The sequence below is a fragment of the Chiloscyllium plagiosum genome, unplaced genomic scaffold (genome assembly GCF_037043375.1).
Source record: "Chiloscyllium plagiosum isolate Xiang-an unplaced genomic scaffold, Cpla_swu_hap1 HiC_scaffold_2, whole genome shotgun sequence".
Taxonomy (NCBI): Eukaryota; Metazoa; Chordata; class Chondrichthyes; order Orectolobiformes; family Hemiscylliidae; genus Chiloscyllium; species Chiloscyllium plagiosum.
In genome coordinates this window covers 93,256,595-93,278,130 of record NW_028270140.1, presented here as the reverse complement: position 1 = coordinate 93,278,130, position 21,536 = coordinate 93,256,595, and the positions used below count along the sequence as shown (strand labels likewise).

The 21,536-nt window shown below is 39.1% G+C and overlaps 1 protein-coding gene and 1 long non-coding RNA gene across 5 annotated transcripts in view; one reads left to right on the top strand and one right to left on the bottom strand.

Moving 5' to 3' along the window:
* fbxl17 (F-box and leucine-rich repeat protein 17) overlaps positions 1-16,460 on the bottom strand; it is a 791,762-nt gene extending 775,302 nt beyond the window's left edge. Inside the window, exons 1-2 of one of the 3 annotated variants that reach the window (XM_043710307.2) lie at positions 16,324-16,460; positions 2,071-2,164 (exon numbers count right to left, since the gene is read on the bottom strand). The gene's annotated coding sequence lies outside the window, so the exon portion shown is untranslated. Of the gene's footprint in view, positions 1-2,070; positions 2,165-16,170 lie in introns of all 3 variants that reach the window. The other 2 variants (XM_043710291.2, XM_043710299.2) reach the window with 2 other exon arrangements.
* A 24-nt stretch (positions 16,461-16,484) lies between these two features.
* Positions 16,485-18,286, top strand: LOC122560102 (uncharacterized). Of its 2 annotated transcripts, XR_015760862.1 has the most exons (3): positions 16,485-16,624; positions 16,868-17,768; positions 18,051-18,286. It is a non-coding gene; the product is annotated as an uncharacterized LOC122560102 (long non-coding RNA). The 2 variants fall into 2 exon arrangements; XR_006314638.2 differs by lacking the exon at positions 16,868-17,768 and having other exon boundaries at positions 16,487-16,624.
* The last annotated feature ends 3,250 nt before the right edge of the window (positions 18,287-21,536 follow it).

The following is a 21,536-nucleotide window of genomic DNA, read 5'->3' as shown; positions in this document are numbered from 1 at the left end:
AATTTATTAGCAGCCATTGCATTTTCACAAGCAATGTTTTATGCTCTGTACTTACCAAATTCCTGCACAACTTACAAATATCAGTGCAAATCCACTACCCGCATAGTGCTCCCCCTAAATTCTGTTGCAAATTTCAAGGAAAGGTACAGAGGGGCATTTCTCAGATTGGAGACAAATTGCAAGTGGTGTTCCCCAGTGGTTTGGGACCCTTGTTTTTTTTTTATTTATTTGAATGATTTGGACATTGATGTTGAGGGCTAAATCTCTAAATTTTCAGATGATACTGAGTTAGGGAGAATACTGAATTGTGAGGATAATGCTGAGTGAGTTCAGAAGGATACTGACAAGTTAACCAAATGGACAGACACCTGGTATATGAATTTCAATGCAAAGAAATGCGAGGTAATGTATTTTGGCAGAAGAAACATAGAGACAATACAGCTCAGCGGTATAACTTTGAGGGAAGTACAGGAATAGAGGGACCTTGGGGTTCACATGCACACATGAAGGCAGCAAGGCAAGTTGAAACAGTTGTTCAGAAGGCCGACAGAATAAAAGCCGAAAGAACTGCGAATGTTGTAAATCAGAAACAAAAACAGAAGTTGCAGGTCCGATGGCATCTGTGAAGAGAAATCAGAGTTAACATCTTGGGTCAGAAAAGAAGAGTCAGCAGACACCAAACATTAACTCCAATTTCTCTTCACAGATGCTGCCTGACATGCTAAGCTTTTCCAACAACTTCTGTTTTTGTTTGAGGCTTATAGAATCCTCATGTTTACAAATAGAGACATAGAGTATAAAATCAAACAAGTGATGCTCCACCTCTATAAATCATTGGTCAGATCACATTTGGAATATTGAGTTCAGCCTGGAACCTTATTTAAGGAAGGATGTTAAAGTCCTGGAGAGAGTTCAAAGGAAATTTATGAGAATGATACCAGGAATGAAGAAATGTAATCACGAGGAAAATTTAGAGAAATTGGGCTTATTCTCCTTGGAGCAAAGAAGACTAACAGGTGGCCTTAATGAGGTGCTTAATATGAAGAACAATTTTGACAGGTAAAGAAGGATATTCTGTTTCTACTGGATGGTAATTTCAGTAATTATGGGTCACAATTTCAAGAAGAGAGCTAAGACGAAGATGAGGAAAAACATCTTTACTCAGAGTTTTAGGATTTGGAATATGCTTCCTCGGAGAGTGGTGTTGGCAGACTCCATCGGAGATTTCAAAAGAAAGCTGGATACATATTTGAAAGTAATTAAGTTAGAGGACTATCGAGATAGGACTGGAAAATGGGTCTAGCTCTGTAGCTCTTTCAGAAACTGATAGAGACACAATGACACAAGGAAGAATGGCTTCCTTCTGTACTGCAGAATTCCATGATTTGATGATTCCAAAACAGAACTTTAAGAACCCTGACATACAAAAGTAACATGACTGCAGCTCCCTCAAATTAATTAAATTATATTCCCCCAAATTATTCCAAAATAGTTCTCTGTATTGCAAATTGATGCGAGCTTCATTTCTATTTCAGTTAACATGGTTTTCGAATGACAGTTCCACATTACTGTTTTAATACAACACGGTACATTTCAGATATACTATCATTGAAATAATTAGTGTCCAAACTCCAAATGTACCGATGCCACATAGAGTTTAAATGTGCAACTTTCAACACAAACAGATTTCCCAAAACCGTCCGCTTAAACATGCTCTCCTTCCCAGTTCGACAAACATGTCTCTACAGATACAGTATTCTCACAGAATACAGATGTCAGCAAAATTTGCTAGCGCCCATTTCAAAATGTAAAACTTGTCAATTCATTTTCAAAACGTAATTGCATTCATAAAATCTGATATTACTCCATAGAATAAAAGTTCTTAACGATAAGACTTGCTTTGCACAAGTTTGTATCTACAATAATTCAAATTTAACTTCTCATTAAAATACGACGCTAGTAGTGTTACAATGGCAGGTGATGAGAATGGGAAAGCATTAAGTGCAAGCCAACCTTTTCCCAAAAAAGGGAGGACAAAATGGAAGAAACATTTTCTAGTCACTTGCTCACCTCCAAGCATCAATACCAGACAGCAGCACTGACAGACACCTGACAGAAGGTAATATACCCAGCTTTTCAGTGAGGAAATGATCTAAGGCATGACCTAGAGGGAGAAAAAAAAGTAAATTAGAATTTTAAAATTAGAGATTTGAGCAATTCTTCACAAACAGTTGATCAAGTTCATATCTGTTCCATAACTTGCAGATGTCACATTATAATACGTGATGACCCAAAAAAGCTATATTTCTTCTCAAGTCTTCTCTAGCACATGCAAGTTTCCAAACAGTTCAAAATGATGGATCTTTGAGTCACTGATACGCAAATCTATGTTTTTTTTTAAATATCATTTTGGAGCATCAAACCATCCTGGTCAAAGTCAGCACCGATACTGTATCTCGTGAACACTCCAATCATATTGTCACAGCATCTTTGTAGCTTGCCATAGAGGGACAGCTGCTTTATGTTTCTATCCTGGCTAACACAGCCACTGCAACTTTCATGTTCAATCTTCTCTAGTATGTTTCAGGATTCTGTACTTGGCTCCTTCGAATTCCTTAAGTTCATGCTTCCTCTCAGTGATAAGCACAGTCAGTTTCTCAACTTCACTAGCATCATCTTGTTTCACCATTTACCCCCAGCATGAACTCTACGACTATTGAGTGCTCTCTGTTTTTCTGGCAAAATTTATGAATAAGCAGGAATGTTCTCCAACTAAACACTGCAAAAGTGAACCAACTCTGTTCGGCTCCTGAGAGAAAATCTGCACATTTGACAACACAACAGTGCTTTTTGCCCTCTCACTCTGGTTGAACAAAGAGCAAGCAACAATGTTTTATTCAACACAAGCCTTGCACGCTACCAGTTTTCATTTCTGAAACACTGTCCAACTTGACTCCCAGCTTACCCAATTGAAATTTTCATTGCACTTCGGTTAGCACCTGATTAGACTCCAATGTCGTCCCTTTTCATCAACACTGGGCACCTGGACGCCACACAATTACCCAAATAAGAAGGGAAAGTACTGTAAATCTGAAATAAAAAGAACTGAAAATTCCGGAGAAACTCAGCCAATCTCACAACATCCATAAAAGGAAGAAATAGAGTTAACAACGCAAGCTTCAGAAGAGACATACTGCACTCAAAATTTTAACTCTGTTTCCCTTTGCACAAATGCTGCCAGACCTGCTGAGTTTCTCCAGTAATCTCTTTTTTATTACCAATCACCGCTGCTTTCTAAAATCTGATCAATTTTACAACCATCATTAGCTTCATCTTTCAAAAGAATGTCTATTACGAGTCACACAAGACTACATGATTTCTAACATATCTCAAAGAAATGAAACCAGACACACCACCTGGCATCAACCTAGGTACCGGAAAAGACAACATCAGAAACAGCCCTATCGACCCTGCAAAGCCCTCCTCACTAAACATCTGGGGGCTAGTACCAAAACTGGAAGACCTGTCACACAGGCTAGGCAAGCAACAACCTGACATAATCATACTCACAGAATCATACCTTACAAAGTTCCAGACACCACCATCACTATTCCTGGATATGTCCTGTCTCACCGGCAGGGCAGGCCCAGCAGAGGTGGCGGCACAGTAGTATACAATCAGGAGGCAGTTGCTGTGGGAACCCTCAACATCAACTTCAATCCCCATGTTGTCTCATTGATTAAGGTTAACCATGGGCAAGGAAACCTCCTGCTGATTACTATGTACCATCCTCCTTCAGCTGATGAATCAGTAATCTTCCATGTTGAGCCACACTTTGAGAAAGCACTGAGGATGACAAGGCCACAAAATGTGCTCTCGGTAGGGGATTTCAATATTCATCACCAAGGATGGTTCAGCAGCAGTACTACTGATCGAACTGTCAGGTCCTAAAGGGTATAGCTGCTGGTGTTGAGGGAACCAACAGGAGAACAACATATTTGACCTCATCCTTACCAATCTGCCAGCCGGAGACTATCGGTTCATGACAGGATCAGTGAGAGTGACTAATGCACAGTCCTTGTGGAGGCAAAGTCCCATTTCCCCCTAAGGTGTTGTGTGACACTATCACCTTGTGACATGGGACATTAATGGGACAGATCTAACAACTAAGACTGGGCATCCATGAGGCAATGTAGACTATCAACAGCAACAGAAGTGTACTCCAGTACAATCTGTAACCACCTGGCCTGGCTATACCTTACTCAACCATTACCATCAAGTTAGGTGATCAACCCTGGTTCAATGAAGAGTGCAAAAGGGCATGGAAGGGGCAGCACCAAACATACCTGAAGATGAGGTGTCAACCTGGTGAAGCCACCAAACAGGACGACTTGCATGCCAAACAGCATTAGCAGCAAGCGATAGAGCTAAGTGATCCACAACCAATGGATCAGATCTAAGCTCTGCAGTCCTGCCACATCCAGTCGTCAATGGTGGTGGACAATTAAACAACTGACTGGAGGAGGCAGCTCCACAAATAACCCCACTGTCAATGGTGGAAGAGCACAACACATCAGTGCAAAAGATAAGGCTGAAGCTTTCACAGCAATCTTCAGCCAAAAGTGCCAAGTGGATGATGCAACTCAGCCTCCTCCAGCGATCCCCAGCATTAGATACCAATCTTCAGCCTATTCGATTCACTCCACATGATATCAAGAAATGGCTGGAGGCACTGGATACTGCAAAGGCTACTGACAAAATTCCAGCAATATTACTGAAGATTTGTGCTTCAGAACTTACCGCTCCCTGAGCCAAGCTCTTCTAGTATAGTTACAACACTGGCATCTATCCAACAATATGCAAAATTGCCCAAGTATGTTCTTTACTGAAAAAGGAGGACAAATCCAACCTGGTCAATTATTGTCCCATTGGTCCACTGTCGATCATTAGTAAAGTGATGGAAGGCGTCATCACCAGTGCTATCAAGCAACACCTGATCAGCAATACCCTGCTCAGTGATGTCCAATTTGGGTTCCACTAAGGCCACTCGGCTCCTGATCTCATTACAGCCTTGGTTAAAACATGGAAAAATGAGCCGAAATCCAGAGGTGAGGTGAGAGTGACAGCCCTTGACATCAAAGCTGCATTCAACCAAGTGTGGCATCAAGGAGCCCTTGCAAAACCATTCAAAACTGGTATCGGGGGCAAACTCTCGAGTGGTTAGAGTCATACTTAACACATAGGAAGATGGTCATGGTTGTTGGATGTCAGTCATCTCAGCAAACGTTCCTCAGGGTAGTGTCCTAGGCACAACCATCTTCAATTGCTTCATCAATGACTGTCCCTCCATCATATTATCAAAAGTGGGGATGTTCGCTGATGATTGTACAATGTTCAGCACCCTTTGCAATTCCTCAGGCACTGAAGGAATCCATGTCCAAATGCAACATGAGCTGGACAATATCCAAGCTTTGCCTGACGAGTGGCAACTAACATTCACACCACACAAATGCCAGGGTATGGCTATCACCAATGAGAGACAATCTAACCACTGCCCATTGATATTCAATGGTGTTACCATCACTAAATCCCCCACTTTCAACATCCTGGGGGTTATCATTGACCAGAAACTCAACTGGACTCACTACATTAAGACAGTGGCTATAAAGCAGGTGAGAGGCTCAGAATACTACTACTCACCTCCTGACCCCCCCCAAAGTCTATCCACTATCCAAAAGGCACAAGTCAGAAGTGTGATGGAATACTCCCCACCTGTCTGGATGAAAACAGCATCAATAACACTCAAGAAGCTTGACATCACCCAGGACAAAGCAGCCCACTTGATTGGCACTACATCCATAAGTGTCTACTTCCTCCGCTACTGGTGTTCAGGAGCAGCAGTGTGTACCATCTGCAAAATGCACACAGAAATTCACCAAAGATCCTCAGACAGCACCTTCCAAACCCACGACCGCTTCCACCTAAAAGGAGAAGGGCAGCAAATATATGGGAGGATTACCACCTTGAAGTTCCTCCCCAAACCACTCATCATCTTGATTTGGAAATATACTGATGTTCCTTTACTAGTGCTGGATCAAAATCGTGGAACTCCCTCCCTAATGGCATTGTCAACTCACAGCAGGTGGACTGCCACTGTTCAAGAAGGCAGCTCACCACTACCTTCTCAAGGGCAACTAGGGAGTGGCAATTAATGCTAGCCAGCTAGCGATACCCACATCTCTCAAAGTGAATTAAAAACATCATGTGCTTTACACACCAGAAAAGTGGGAAAGAACTAACTGCTCCTGGGTTCACTTCAGATTTATGTGCAATTACCAACAGCTAATTTGTGCAATTTTTAAAGTATTGATACTATTTAGTTGACAAACTTGTATCACAACACATGCAGACCATGAAGCCAATATGGGTGAGCAAAGCCTCGGATAGAGAGAGGGATCCCTGGCATAAGGAGTACATATTTGGACAGAATTTAACTTTACAAAGGGCAACCTAAGTCAAGAAGGGAGTGGACTGAAAGAGGTGTTTAAGGTAGGGACAGAGGTGGACAATGTCACAGAGTGGAGTCTTAATGAGAGGAGAGATAGGGATCTGGTCAGTTCAGGATCAAATACAATGCCAAGGTATTAGTGGCAGGGATAGATTTTATGGCAGTGACAGGAAATGATGGGTTTGGTCTTTGCAATACGCAACACAAATATTTCTAAATCAAGCATACAGAACAACAACACAGAAGCACCAGAGGTGTCAAGAAAGATTGGATTCGCTATCATCAGGGTACATGTTGGTAAAAACAATGACTGCAGGTGCTGGAAACCAGATTCCGGAATAGAGTGGTGCTGGAAAAGCACAGCTGTTCAGGCAGCATGGAGCAGGAAAATCAATGTTTTGGGCAAAAGCCCTTCGTCAGGAATACAGGCAGAGTGCCTGAAGGGTGCCCTGTATTCCTGATGAAGGGCTTTTGCCCAAAACGTTGATTTTCCTGCTCCTCAGCTGCTGCCTGAACTGCTGTGCTTTTCCAGCACCACTCTATTCTGGAATCAGGGTACATGCACACTGTCGATCAGTGGATAAGATGAGTTCAAAAAGGATCAGAAGATATGCAAGAGAAAGGAAAGGCAATCTGTCGGAATTAGAGTAGAGGGGACCCAGAAAGAAGGGTAAAGGGAAGAGGTGGAGCAACAGAAACCTTCCTCACAGGTATTAGTGAAGTGGTGAAAGGCGGAAGAGAGGCTTTTACGAAGATGTTTACCAGTGAAGACATGCAATTTATACTTCAGTTCTCCAAATTTATAAGTGATGCATAGATTTGGAAAAGGGGAGTGACGGCTGACCCATTTGTGCAATGTATACACTCAAGTCGACACACTTGAGAGAGACAGGTTGAAGCACAATAAAGGAGGAAAAGGACATAAAGGGAGGATACGAGGGAGTAGCTGAACAGATAAATAGCTGTAAAGATATCATGCCTAATACGTTAGGCAGTTAAGAATCTAAAATTGCATCTTAAACAACTGTCAGTATAACTTGACCCCTCAGTTTTAAATTTTAATTCTGTCATTTAACAGAAAATGCATCATCAAGTTCTGCTCCAATGTTAAAAATCTGGAAGTGCAATCCAGAAATATACTTCCAGAGCAAAATTTTAATTTAAAGTGCATTATTCTTAAAAGTTGCAACCAATCCCAATATGCTGATGCTGCCTGTTCTAAGAAGTCAATAACAAAAATAGCATAAGAGGAACATATCCACAAGAATACTTGACATAATATACATAAACCACTTCTCCATATAATTTTGTCACCATTATCTAAAGGACAGTAAAGAATCTGACCTTTGATTATTGTTAAAATGTCATAAGCAGTTGCATGAAATAATCAAAAAGGCTGAAGAAATGCTAGTCCAGGTAGAGAATGGGAATAAAATGAAGGCAGAAGTCATGCAACAGCTATACAAACCCCAGTTTAGGTCACAACTAACAAGTTGGAATGAACAGTAAACATTGGAAAAGAAGTACTGGCCTATGAGAAAGTGCTGTTCAAGAATGACACCTGAACACCACAGGGTTAAGTTACTAGAAATTATACAAACTTGCATTTTATAACTTGGAATTTAAAAGGTTAAGGGGCAATTTGATTAAAGATTTTAATATAGTATGGAAAACAGAAAGGATAGACAGAAACCATTTGTGCTGGTTGGGAGTCCAGACTGGAGATATAGTTTAAAAAATAGAACTTTCTCAACACGATATTTATGTTACTTCACCAACAATCTGGAGGCTGGACTAATGATCCTGAAATGTGAATTCAATTCCCTCAAATATGACCGACAAACTCAAATTCTTTAATGAAGTAATTCTGGAATTTTGGGATAGTTCCAGGGAAATCAGGCTTGTGGATAGATTAGCAAAGTTGAGACTGTTCTCACAAGCAAAGATGAAATGAAGAAGAGGATAGAGACCATCGTTCTCTGAAAGTTTTATTTTATCGCAGTATTTGAGAACAACGAGCAAGACCAATGTTTGTTGAAATTTCTAATTGTCTGTAAACTTCTTAAGCCATTTCAAAATGCAGTTAAGTCTCAACAACATTGTTATGGTACAGAATAGGTAAGAAGAGCAGATTTTACTTCTCCAAAGGAGATAGGTAAACTAAAACACAAACAAGACATGGGTGTGGTGACAATCAAAATGGAAGACAGTGTTCCAAAGTTGCTGAACTCATATCAAGTCCTGGAGGTTGTAAAGTGCCGAAGCGGAAAATGAGTTGGTCTTCCTCCAACTTGCATTGAGCTTCATTGGTCCACTGACACAGGCCATAGACAGAAATGTTGGCATGGAACAAGATGGTTTATTGAAATAGCAAGCAACTGGTAGATCAGGGTCGTTCTTCCAGGCAAAGCAGAAGTGTTCCACAAAGTGGTCACCTAGTCTGCATTTAGTCTCTAAACGTAAAGGAGATCTGAAGTTATATAGAGTCATAAAGTTTTTATACACTGGAAAAATGCCCTGCTGCTCATTATATCCACATCAGGAAGCGAGCACCTACCTATTAAAATCTGATTTTTCAGCAAGGTCCACAACCTTGCATGCTGTGGCATTTCAACTGCTTATCTAAATGCTCGTTTAATATCTTGAGGGTTTCTGCCTCGACCATCCTTTTAAGCAGTGAATCATAGATACCCAGTACCCCAATTAAAATCCTTTCTCTCAAATCCCCTCTAAACCTCCTGCTCCTTACAATGAAACTGTATACTGTGGTTCTTGGTCCCTCTTCGAAAGAGAAAAGCTTTTCTCAAAATACCTTATCTCCACCCCCCATAACTTAGCACACCTGAATCTGGTGTTCCCTCAGCCTTCGATCTGAAGAAAACAACACCAATCTATCAAGCCTTTCTCCATAGCCAAATCACACCAGCCCACGCAACATCTTCTGCATCCTCTCGACTGCAATCACATCCTTCTCATTTTATACCAACCAGAACTTCACAATATTCCAGCAGAGGCCTACCTACCATTATATACAACTATGTCATAATCTCTTTGCTCTTATATTCAATGCCTTAATGAATAAAAGTTAAAAATCACAACACCAGGTATTAGTCCAACAGGTTTATTTGGAAGTAAAAGCTTTATACCTGCCAAAGGAGCACTGCTCCGAAAGCTTGTACTTCCAAATAACCTGTTGGATTATAACCTGGTGTTGCGCGATTTTTAAACTTTATCCACTCAGTCCAACAACAGCACCCCCACACCTTGACGAATAAAGGCAAGTATTCCATATTCCTTCTGAGCCAAATTATCTACCCATCTTTCTGCATTCAAAGGATCTATGGAACTGCACAGTAAGATTGCTCTGACCCTCTTATACATCCTAGGCCTGCTCCATTCAACATATACTTCCTTACCCTGTTAGTCCTCCCAGAATGCATCACCTTGCACTTTTCAGGATTCAGTTCCATTTGCTGCTGTACAGCTTATCTGACCAGACCATCCTATAGTCTAAGGCTTTCCTGATCACTATTTACCACAACACCAATTTTTATGTAACTTGCGAACTTACTGATCATACCTCTGACAAACGACAGGAAATCTAGCACAAAACCCTGCAGTATGCCACTAGACACAGACTTCCAATCACAAAACACCCTTCAACCATGAACTCTGCTTTTTGCCATAAAGTCAGTTTTGGACCTTATTTCCCAAACTGCCCTAGATTCCTCAGTCTCTTAGCTCCATGCAAAATTTTGTCAAAAGCCTTAGTGAAGTCCATATAGGCCTACATCAACTGCCCTCATCCACATGCCAAGTCAGCTCCTCAAAAAATTCAATCAAATTTATTCGACATGATCGCCCCTAACAAAGCCATGTTGACTTTCCTTTACGAATATCTGACTCTCCAGTGGAGGTCAATTCTGTCCCTCAGAATGCAATAGATTTTCTATCAGTGATGTAGGCTCACTGACCTGTAGCTTCCTGGTTTATTCCCTACCACCATTCTTGAATAATGCCCCACATTAGCTATCATTCTGATTGAATATCTTGAGGGCACACCTCCTGTGGCCAGAGAGGATTTTAACATTAATGTCAAAACCCTGCAATCTTCCTCTCCTGCTTTCCAGTGACTGGGATACATCTCATCTGGGCCTAAGGATTTATCCAGTTTCAAGCTTACTAAAGCCACTGATACCTCTGTTTCAATGCTAATATATTCAATTACATCACAGTCGTCCTTCCTCATTTCTATACCTTCGTAGTCATTCTATCTAGTGATTATCTATTTTACATCCCAATCTCTCATTTCCTACCATTGGTACTCTCTTTGGGCAGGCTCACCAAATGTTCTACTCACTCCTCCTCTCCTTTTATCAACAGCATGAAATTTTTTTTTTCTTCCTACCACAGAAATGGATAATCATGTGAAAGTGAAAATAAATTAAGGGATGTTAAGAAAAAAGGCAGGCAGTTGCTCTTGCAGAGAACCAGCAAAGATACGAATTCCTCTAATGCTGTAATTATTCTAAGGGTCTACTAGTAGAGTTAAGAAAAATTGCAATGGGCAAAAGGTGGCAGGCATTTGAAACTCTCAAATGAAAGACCAGGTCAATTCATAAACTCAAAAGAATTAATAGTTTTGTTAAATAAAAGCATTGAAGGAAATGGGGCAATGAAGTCAGGTACATGGAGTTCAGCCATAGATCTCATTCAACTGAAGAACAGTAAAGGGATTAAATAGACTATTCCCATTCTATGCTCCAACTAAATTTACAATTTGTTCTTTATATTACTACGAAGTAAAATATAATTTGCCTTTTGAAATTGCTCATTAAAAAGCAATCAGAATTTAGCAAAAAACAAGACCATATAAAGAAAGTCAGCTTGAGCCATTTGACAGCAACATAGATGTGTAATTCAAAATGACGTGAACATGTTTTTGTTGATTTGTTAAACACACTCTCCAATGCACAAACTTGCCCTAAAGCTGACAACCAGAAGGTTAAAAGACATCTAGCTCTTTTCTGATGCATCCCTTATCAAGTTTTCCTTCATCCCTGTTAGAGGATATAGCAACCATATGCTGGGATTATCTCAACACGGCATGGAACAGGGAAAGGCTCCCCTAGTATGTTTATATCTATTCGCTCGACTGAAAACCATTACACTAACATCAAGCAATACAGTGATGTTCGAAAACCATGTTATAACAAATTTTTATCCAGATCCAAGATGAGTCACTTGCATTCGATCAGCCGACTTTAACCACATAAATTTAACTCAAATATAAATCAGTACTTTTGCACTGAATAAAGTGTTAATTCTTTCTCATTCCACTTTCAAGGATCAATATCACATTTAATTAAGTTAATAAGCATATTTTACAGACAAATTAGATTTCCCATCTATTATCATATCTACCCCTCCCCAACCCCAAAAACACATGAAGGTCTATGGAACCTCACTTCCTTCTGCAAAAACAACTCAAGGCAAAAGGATCGTCTGCGAAGGAAAACAATGCTAGATTCATCCTCTATAACCAATTTGCTCCATAAAACAAATGCTCTCTACTTCCTCGCATAGCCCAGCATGCCCACCTTATTAGTTTCTCACACACATACTAAGTTGATCGTATCCACAACACACACCTGCAACTTGAATTTCACTTTTATTAATTTCCCAACAACGACACTGTCCTTGTTGACCCATGCATGCCAGCTGACATTCTAAATTATTCCAAAATCCAGTTATCTAGCTTTTCAAAACAATGTAGGGAGAGGCTGAATAGACTGGGTTTTTTTTTCCCTGGAACATTGAAGGCTGAGGGTGACCTTATAGAGGTAAATATAATCATGAGGTGCATGGATAGGATAAATAGCCTAGGTCTTTTCCCTGGGTTAGGAGAGTCCTGAACTAGAGGAAGTAGATTTAGGGTGGCAGGGCAAAGATTTAAGAGGGACCTAAGAAGCAATCTTTTCACACAAAGGGTAGTGCATGTATGGAATGAGCTGCCAGAGGAAGTGGTGCAGGCTAGTACAATGACAACAGTTAAGAGGCATCCGGATGGGTATATGAATAGAAAGGGTTGAGGGGGATATGGACCAAATTCTGTCAAATGGGACTAGATTAATTTAGGATCTCTGGTCGGCATGGATGAATTGGACCGAAGGGTCTGTTCCGTGCTGTACATCTCTATGACTCTAATTATCATCCCTGTCTTCGTAAAACCACAATCATCAGGATGTCATTAGTAACTAAATGCCTGATCTCAATCTTCATTCTGAAAGGTCCATATACCATCTGTTTATATTGTCATCTTGCCCATCTCCAAAAATTCTGTTTCAATTGTTCGAATCTGACTTTAGTCCCCACACCAATCAAAATGAATACACTTTTTTTAAATGACCAGGGTTGCATTTTCTTCCCGAAATGTTTTACATCCACGCACCATCTTCTTCCAACATCTCAACACCATCCAGCTCCTTTTTCCTATGCAATTGTTGATAGAACATCTACATTGATGACTTTCTCTGCACTACTACTTGCAGAATCTCCCTCAGTTTCATTCTTGGATTCAGTTTAGTCCATATCGTCCATTGGCGTCATAATCCTCAGATATTTGATCAGCTTTCACAGATACACGAATGACATCAATGTTATACCTCTCTCCATCAAGCATGATAAGACTGGGCATCCACCACATTTTCGTGGAAACACATGCACTCATTCCAACTAAATAATGGGCAGACTGGAGCCACTTTTCAGTCTGCCACAAACTTGACATCTTCCTTGTCTATTTTGTGCTTGACTGCCATTACTTTCAGTTGAAACACAATTTTCCCATCCTTATTGGCATGTCTGACTGACAATTGAATTTGTCAACCCAGATGCTCTTCAGCAGAAAGACTGTCTACAGCTTTTTACTTTTCAATTACATCCTATCTACTCAGCCCAGTGAAAGACACAAATAGTACCCCAAGATTTGCAGAAAAGCAGGAGATGAAAGAGAGCTTAAAACAATCACTACAGAACGTCATTTGATAGCTTGCCACAAGATAAAAATTCATTTTGCTTGGGGTGATATATTAATGTTTTTAGAGTATTGGCTAACTAACAGAGAATCTGAAAAGTATGAGTCACTTTCAGGTTGGCAAGCTGTCATGCTGGAGGGCCACAAAGATCAGAGGTGGAACTCAACTATTTGCAAGTATTGGATGACTTAGTACATGGAAAGATAGGAGAATAAATTCTGAGAAGAAGATGAAGGATCTGCACAGGGATACATCTTGGTGACATCAGGTGGCAAAATGTTTGACAGCTCGAGAATAATGCAGGAAAAGTTGAGGTTATTCATTTGGCGGTAAGAAAAGAGAAATAGAATATTATTTAAATTGAGAAACACTATACAGACTGTTGTACTACAAAGATCTGGGTCTCACTTAATCCAAAAAGGTAGCCTAAAGCTACACCAAATAACTTCTTGTTACCAGTTTTCCTTCCCTCCAATCTGAATATAATCAGCTCTTCCTTGTGCTTACTCTCTCTGTGTATCAAGTTTTGTTAAAATAATTCAGTCGTTTCTGAGATATATTGTTTATAAACAGACTAGCAAACAAAGCTAAAGCATTTCTCCACCTATCTTCAATGGTGGAGGCAATTATGAAGGTAAATTGGATGTCAGCTTTTATTGTAAGGTGTTGGTGTGTAAAAGTAAGGAATTTTACTGCAACAGGGCATTGGCGAGTCTGCAGCTTAAGTACTGTGAAGAGTTTTTATTTCCTTACTCTAGCAGGAGTTGCTCTTGCAATAGCAGTTCAGAGAAGGCTTACTTGACTGGTTTCTGGGATGAATGGCTTGACTTATGAAGAAAGGATGAACAATTGGGCTGATACTCATTGGAGTGAATAAGTGATAATATTATTTAAATACATAAGATTCTAAGGGGGATGTATACTGTTGCTGCTGGAAGAATGCTTCCTCTTGTGGGGGAAATTAGAACTAGGTGATAGATTTTAAAAATAAGAGATCGCCCATTAAAATGAGAGATGAGAAGGAATTTCTTCTCACAGAGATCATAAATTTTTGAAATTCTCCTCCACAGAGTAATGGAGAAATGTCATTTTACATTTTCAAGGTTCAGTTAGATTTTTGGTTGACAAGGGATTCAAAGGTAACAGGGACAAGCAGAAAAGTGGAGTTAAAGTCACAATCAGGCCAGCCATTATCTTACTAAATAGCATAGTAGGCTCAATGGGCAGAAAAGCCTCATCCTCCTCCTCTTTCTTAAGACTTGTCTGCTACTGAAATCTTCATCTCAGCTTTACAATCAATTAATCGTGAGCCTTCCATCCCAGAAACTTGCCAGTACACAGTTCACAAACTCACTACCCATATCCAATCATTCACCATGAACAATATACCCATCTTAATGCCCAACACTGACTCCGCATCTCCAATTATTCTAATTTAACAATTTTATTCATTCTATTAACTTCATCCAGTCTTTGTTCCACCAAAAACATTCTACGATGCACATCCTCATCCTTAATTTGTACCGCAGATATTATGCCCTCCTCCTAGACTCAATATATCTCACCAAGCAGATTGGTGCCCTTCACAAATATCTCCTCCTCGATTTTGCATATATTTTCTTAACTCTAATGTGCTTCTGGATGTTTTTTTTCCCCCACTTACAATTCACCTGCATAAATTGTACTTACAAGAGTATTAGTTTTCTGAACTAATTAGAGCACTATCCTTTTCAAACATTTTGATAGAATTATTTACATGAAGTCACCCCTATAAGCATGTATCAATAAACTTTAAAAAGGTAGTTCTAACCACAAAACATCATTCCTGATCGACTTGAGCCTTGTGATGTTGCACAGATCTTTCAAAATAAAAATAATTTAGTTCTACTTGTTTTGCACTTTCCTGTGTGAAATTACTGATTTTCTGATGGAATAGTACACCATGAAATGTCAGTGCAACTTCAAATGACACCTCTCATCCATAGAGAACTAAACCATTACACTTCTGAGCTACAAACACTGCATTTGTAAATAATAATGAAAATTGCAGAATTGGAAACCAATTATTATCTAACATAAACATTTCATAGAACTGTAATAAATTTGAATTTAATATGTAACTACTGCACACTGAGCAATCACAGATGCAATGACAAAATATTTCAAATTGCCCTTTTAACATTTAATAAAACTCAAAATGCATACACATTATAGATTTAATGCAGCTGAGATTGTACATCTTGTACATTTTCGTTATTCACTTGTTATAATGCTGAGAAATGTCAGAGGGCATTTTTATTCAAATCGCAATGGATATTACATTAAGAGAAATGTTTGATGAAACAATCTGTAATTATTGACTAAAAATTGAATACAATATTAAAAACAAAATTATCAATCTTTAATGTCCCCATAATATTTCAGTACGCAGAACCACTTATATTGCTTCCTGTTAAGAGTTCTCGTCCTCTACTGGCCCAATGTGGCACAAGAACTGCAACAGTATTTCCGAGTTCCTAAATTCCAGCTCCAACATTCAGCTTCACACATACTCATTTCAAACAAGGCCTCAGCTGCCCAGTGTTTGTCTCTGAAACTGTAAATAACAGGAAGAAACGTGCTGCCTACCGGCGACTGTTCCTCCCTACCGCCTTCACACGTTTGCATACTTAAACACAGAGGTGTCATCATTCTTGTGTGTTTGTGTGCGCGCGTTTTTTCGTAATTATAAACGGTTCTTACTTATTGGAAAAAATATAGTGAATATAAACTGAGGCAGACCTTCCGGCAGTACAAGGCCTCGTTCTTCAACTGAGAGGCCGGCTCGCGCCATCCGCGCGGCTCATTGGCGGTGATCAGTTAACGTCACTCAGTGAACCCGCCTTTTCATCGGATCAGCGACCGAGAGGAGATCTCGGGGATCTGCCTGGCTCCGGAGACGTCGGTGTGCGACTGGGGTGTACAAAGTTAAAAATCACACAACACTGGGTTATTGTCCAACAGGTGTAATTGGATCTACCTTGTTAACGTCGCCTTAGGAAAGATTTTGTTTTAAATACTGGTGACCGTCTGTTATGGGAAGGTGAGAAACTTGGTGGCGGAGAGCAGGAGGAGCGCACAGCTGTTAGTGTTCTGTGATCTGAGATCAGTCTGGCCTTTTATCAATCTCTCTCCTTTCTCCTGTTGTTATGTTTCTGCATTTATATTCATCACCCCTGCCCCCCACCGGTCCTCTGCAGAACCTGTCTCTGTACATTGTATTTATTGTGTTTATTAGTTTTGGATCACATTTGTTTCGTCTGACCTTGTTTTTCTATATTTTCAGCGTGATCTCTTGAAATACAGGTATATCTTTCGCCGATAACTTTTCATACTCGAATGAAAGCAAAGTACTGTGGATGCTGAAACTTTTGAAGAATCAGTCTGGATTCGAAACATTCATTCTCTTTTCTATTTCCACATATTCTCGCAGATCTGAGTGTTTTTTTTTGTGCCGTTTTCTCTTAAAAATTGTATACCCGGGTCCTGGTCTCTATGCGTATTGCTTAACTCGTAGACCATGTTAAACTTTATCGTTGTGATCCTGATGAAGGAATTTTGCCCTAAACGTCGATTTTCTTGCTCCTCGGATGCTGCCTGACCGGCTGTGCATTTCCAGCACCACTCTGATCATCACTCACTCACTCACTGCTTGGATAATAGAACTGTCGCATACTAAGAGTTAAAAATCACACAATACCAGGTTATAGTCCAACAAGTGTATTTGGAAGCACTAGATTTTGGAGCACTGCTCCTTCATCAGGTGATTGTGAAGAAATTATAGCAAATGTTTATAGTCTGATGTGACTGAAATTATATATTGAAAAAGACCCGTATTGTTTGTTAAGTCTTTCATCATTTAGAATGACTATGTTTAGAATGACCAACATGGTCATTCTAAAAGATGAGAGACTTAACAACAATCCGGGTCTTTTTCATTATATAATTTCAGTTACAGAATTTATAGCAAAAGTTTACAGTGTGATGTGTCTTACAATCTTATTCTCCACAATAAACCTGTTGGACTATAACCTGGTGTTGTGTGATTTTTTTTACTTTGTATACCCCAGTCCAACACTGGCATCTCCAAATCAATACGAACAGTTGTTGACCAAGTGCCTAATACGTTACAAGCCATCAGTTGCAGAACTCTCCATAACTTTGAAGCAACTCTCTTTGCACAGCTGGTGAGAAAACATTGATCTATGATATATTTGCTGCTGCAAATCATTTCCTAGATATCAAACATGAAAATAAGCAAAAACTTATTCGGGATTGGATTGCAAACAAACATAAAGATGCTGCTGAAGCTTTGACAAATATATATATTCATACAAATGGAGGACTTGTTATAAAAGGGTTGGAGAAATTTGAATCATTATGAATATCTGAATCTTGTTCAATCATCTCCAATGAATTTCTTAAACTGCTCCGAATCTTTACATACTGTTTTTGTTTGTCTTGTCCAGGAAATCACATGCCTACCGACGAAGTGGGCGGAACAGAATTTGTACTGGTGGATTCGTTTAGTGGTGTGGAGCAGAATTTGTACTGGTGGATTTGTTTAGTGATGTGAACAGGATTAATAATTCAATTATCTTTTTTATATCATTTAAAATTTAAGCCCCACTGTTGCAATCACCAAGTGTTAGAAGTGCATTTCTTACATCTGTTGTGTTCTTAATAAACACAAATTTGTTTACCATTTGTTTTGTCATCTACTGACTTTTTTCTGGCAAAGAGAAATAAGTCTTTTGAATCAGGATGGCTACAGAATAAATCAAACTTTTGTCACAATGTAATCCAATTATTAAAAAAGTACTGTAACTTAGATGTGTCCCTGTCACTGGTTGGTGAATTTGTTCCCTTTTTACCATCAGATATGGTTGTTTGCCTAGACAAATAATCTTGTGCAGTTTTAGTTAAATAAATTGAAGCAGTTTTTCAATATATGTATTGGTGAGTCCTTCAGACAAGGCTCTCCCTAACTCCCTATCTTCTAATTTTTGTGCAGTTTTGATCTCCTTGTCTGAGGAAGGATGTTGTGGCTGCAGAGGGAGTGCAACTAACACTAAAGAACGATGAACCATAATGTTTAGAAGAAAGAGTTAGTTATAGTTCTTAGGGCTAAAAGGATAAAAAGGCATGAGGAAAAAGAATAAACAAGATACTATATTGGATGATCAACCATAATCAAATTGAATGAAGGAGAAGGCAGGAAGAGCTGAATGGCCTTCCCCCTATTTTCTGTGTTTCTGTGAACTATTGTGGGTAGGGTAATCAAGCAGAGTCTACATGGTTTTGTGAAAGGGAAATCCTCTTTAACTAATCTATTGCGTTCTTTTGAGGAAGTAATAAACAGAGAAGATAAAAATGTATACTGAGATTTCCAAAAGACTTTCAAAACATTTCAAGTCGTACACTTCTGCACAAAAATAAGAACCTAGTGTACGGAGTAACTGATTAGCCTGCACAGAGAACTGTTCAATAGTAAATAGGTCATTCTTTGCAGGTTGTAATTAGCAGAATGCCACAGAGATTACAAACAAAAGCAGACATTGCTGGAAAAGCTCAGCAGATCTGGGAGCAGCTGTATCGAGAAATCAATGTTTCAGGTCAAGTGACCCTTCCGCAGAATGTTTTTACAGTATCTACAGTTGTCTCAGCTTTTATTTGCCACAGAGATTAGTGCTGGGGCCTCAACTATTTATAATCTACATTAATGACTTGGATGAAGGAACTTTATTGTCGTGAAATTTACTGCTGACAGAAAGGTAGACGAGTATTTTGTTAAGGTAGGATAAAGAGATTACAAAGAATAATAAGTTAATTGAAGGGACAAATATTTGGCAGATGGTCTATAATGTGGGAGAGTGTGAATTTGTCTGCTTTGGCAGGAAGAATAAAAGGTTTTATTTCAGTTAAAGAAGACTGCAGAACTTGATAGTTCAGAGGGATTTTGATAATCTTGATCCTTGCACAAATTATTAGTGCAGGTACTGCAAGTGATTTAGAAAGGCAAATGAAATGTTGGTGTTATTACAAGGAAAGCATGTATAAAAGTCAGACAGTGTTGCTGTAACTGGAGTTCTGTGTACAGTTTTGGTTGTGTTATATCAATGAGGATAGAATTGCATTAGAATTAGTTCAGTGTAGGTTCACTGGACTGATTTGTGGGATAAAGGCATTGTCTTTCAAGGAAACATTGAACAAGTTAAGACTGTGGAGATTTGACAGGGTGGATGATAAGAGGATATTTCCCCTTTTGGGGATGTGTGCACTATTGGAGATAGTTTAAAGGTTAGTGATTCAAGACTGAGATGAGGAAAATTATTTTCTCTGAGAGGATTATCGGTCTTTGGAAATCTCTTCCTCAAAGAGGACTGAAGGCAATTCATTGAATATAGTCTTATCTTAGTTGCAAACACTTGATCCTCAAGAAAACTGAGGGGAATACAGGAGAAAGTGGAGTTGAGACCATAATCAATGGAAGAGTAACAGAATATTATCTAGTTAATAATTAAAAATGCAGCCTGTTATTGCACAAATGCATTAAAACAAATGCACACAGCTTAATGTTGAGAGATGGCTCCCAAAAAGTCCTGAATCAGATTTTCCCATCTCAGCCATATACAACTCAGAAAATGTACAGTGAAGATTAAACATTTCCTTATAAAGGAAGAATCATAAATCAGGGGAACAGCAAGTCTAAACCAGTCCACACAAGAGAATTCAGACTGGCCTAATTTTGATTCCCTGGTTCTTTGGGCTGCTGTAATTTTGTTAGAACCGAGGAAGCTTTCACCAAAAATGTAAACAAAGAAGTTGAACTAAAACTTGTTTTCTTAAATAAATCTATCAAATGTATTTATGTTGTATGAATTACCTGAATGTGACCAATTATGAAACAGTTCTAATGGTGTTAATATGTACTACTTTTAAGAAATCTCTATTTAACTTTCACTGATAAGGTATCATATCTCATCTGGCAAAATAAATTCAGCCTTCTTATGATCCTGCAATTCTGCCCTAGCTTTAAACCTTTGTTTAAGATATCTCTGTCATGATATTAGTTTTATTTCAATTTGATCTTTAATTCATAACAAAACAACTATAATTCCTGAACTATTTCATAAACTGATCTTTTTCATTTTATGAATCAGTGTTCATTTTGAGGCCCATAACTTTAAAATCATTCACATCAAAATTCAAAAATGGAAGTGCCTCGCAAATCAGAAAAGTATCTGTGAAAACCAGCAAATGCTGCTCAGACCATAAACCTAAAATACATTGATTTTCCACAAATGATGCCTTAGCTTGTTGGGTGTTTCTAAATCACTTTTAGATTTCCACAATTTGCAGTCACCACAATATGTACATGACTGGTATAGTTTAGTTTTCAGTCAATGGTTACCCCTAGCATATTGATAGTGGAGAATTTAGGGATGGAAATAGCATTGAATGTCAGATGTTAATGGTTGAATGTGATGGTTAGATGCTCTTGATGGACATGGTAATTGCCTGTTATTTGTGTGATACACATATTACTTGCCACTTAATAGCTTAAACCTAAGTGTGGTCCAGATCTTGCTGAGATTTAGGCATGCAGTACATCAGTACCTGAACTGTTACAAATTAAGTTGAACTACATGCAATCATCAGCAAACATCGCACTCCTACCTTATGCTGGGAGAATGTCATTGATGAAGCAGCTGAAAATAACTGGGCTGATACCATACCCTGAAGAATAACTGCAAAGATGACTAGGAGCTAAGATGGTAAACTTTAAACAACCACAATTGTCTTTCTTTGTGCTGGGTGTATCTTCAATGAGCGAGGAGTTTCCTCCCTAATTCCCTTTAAATACAGTTTTGTTAGGGCTCCGTAATTTCATTCGTGGTCAACCGCTACCTTGAAGTCGAGGGCAGTCCTTGGTTAGAAATAAAAAAGCCACA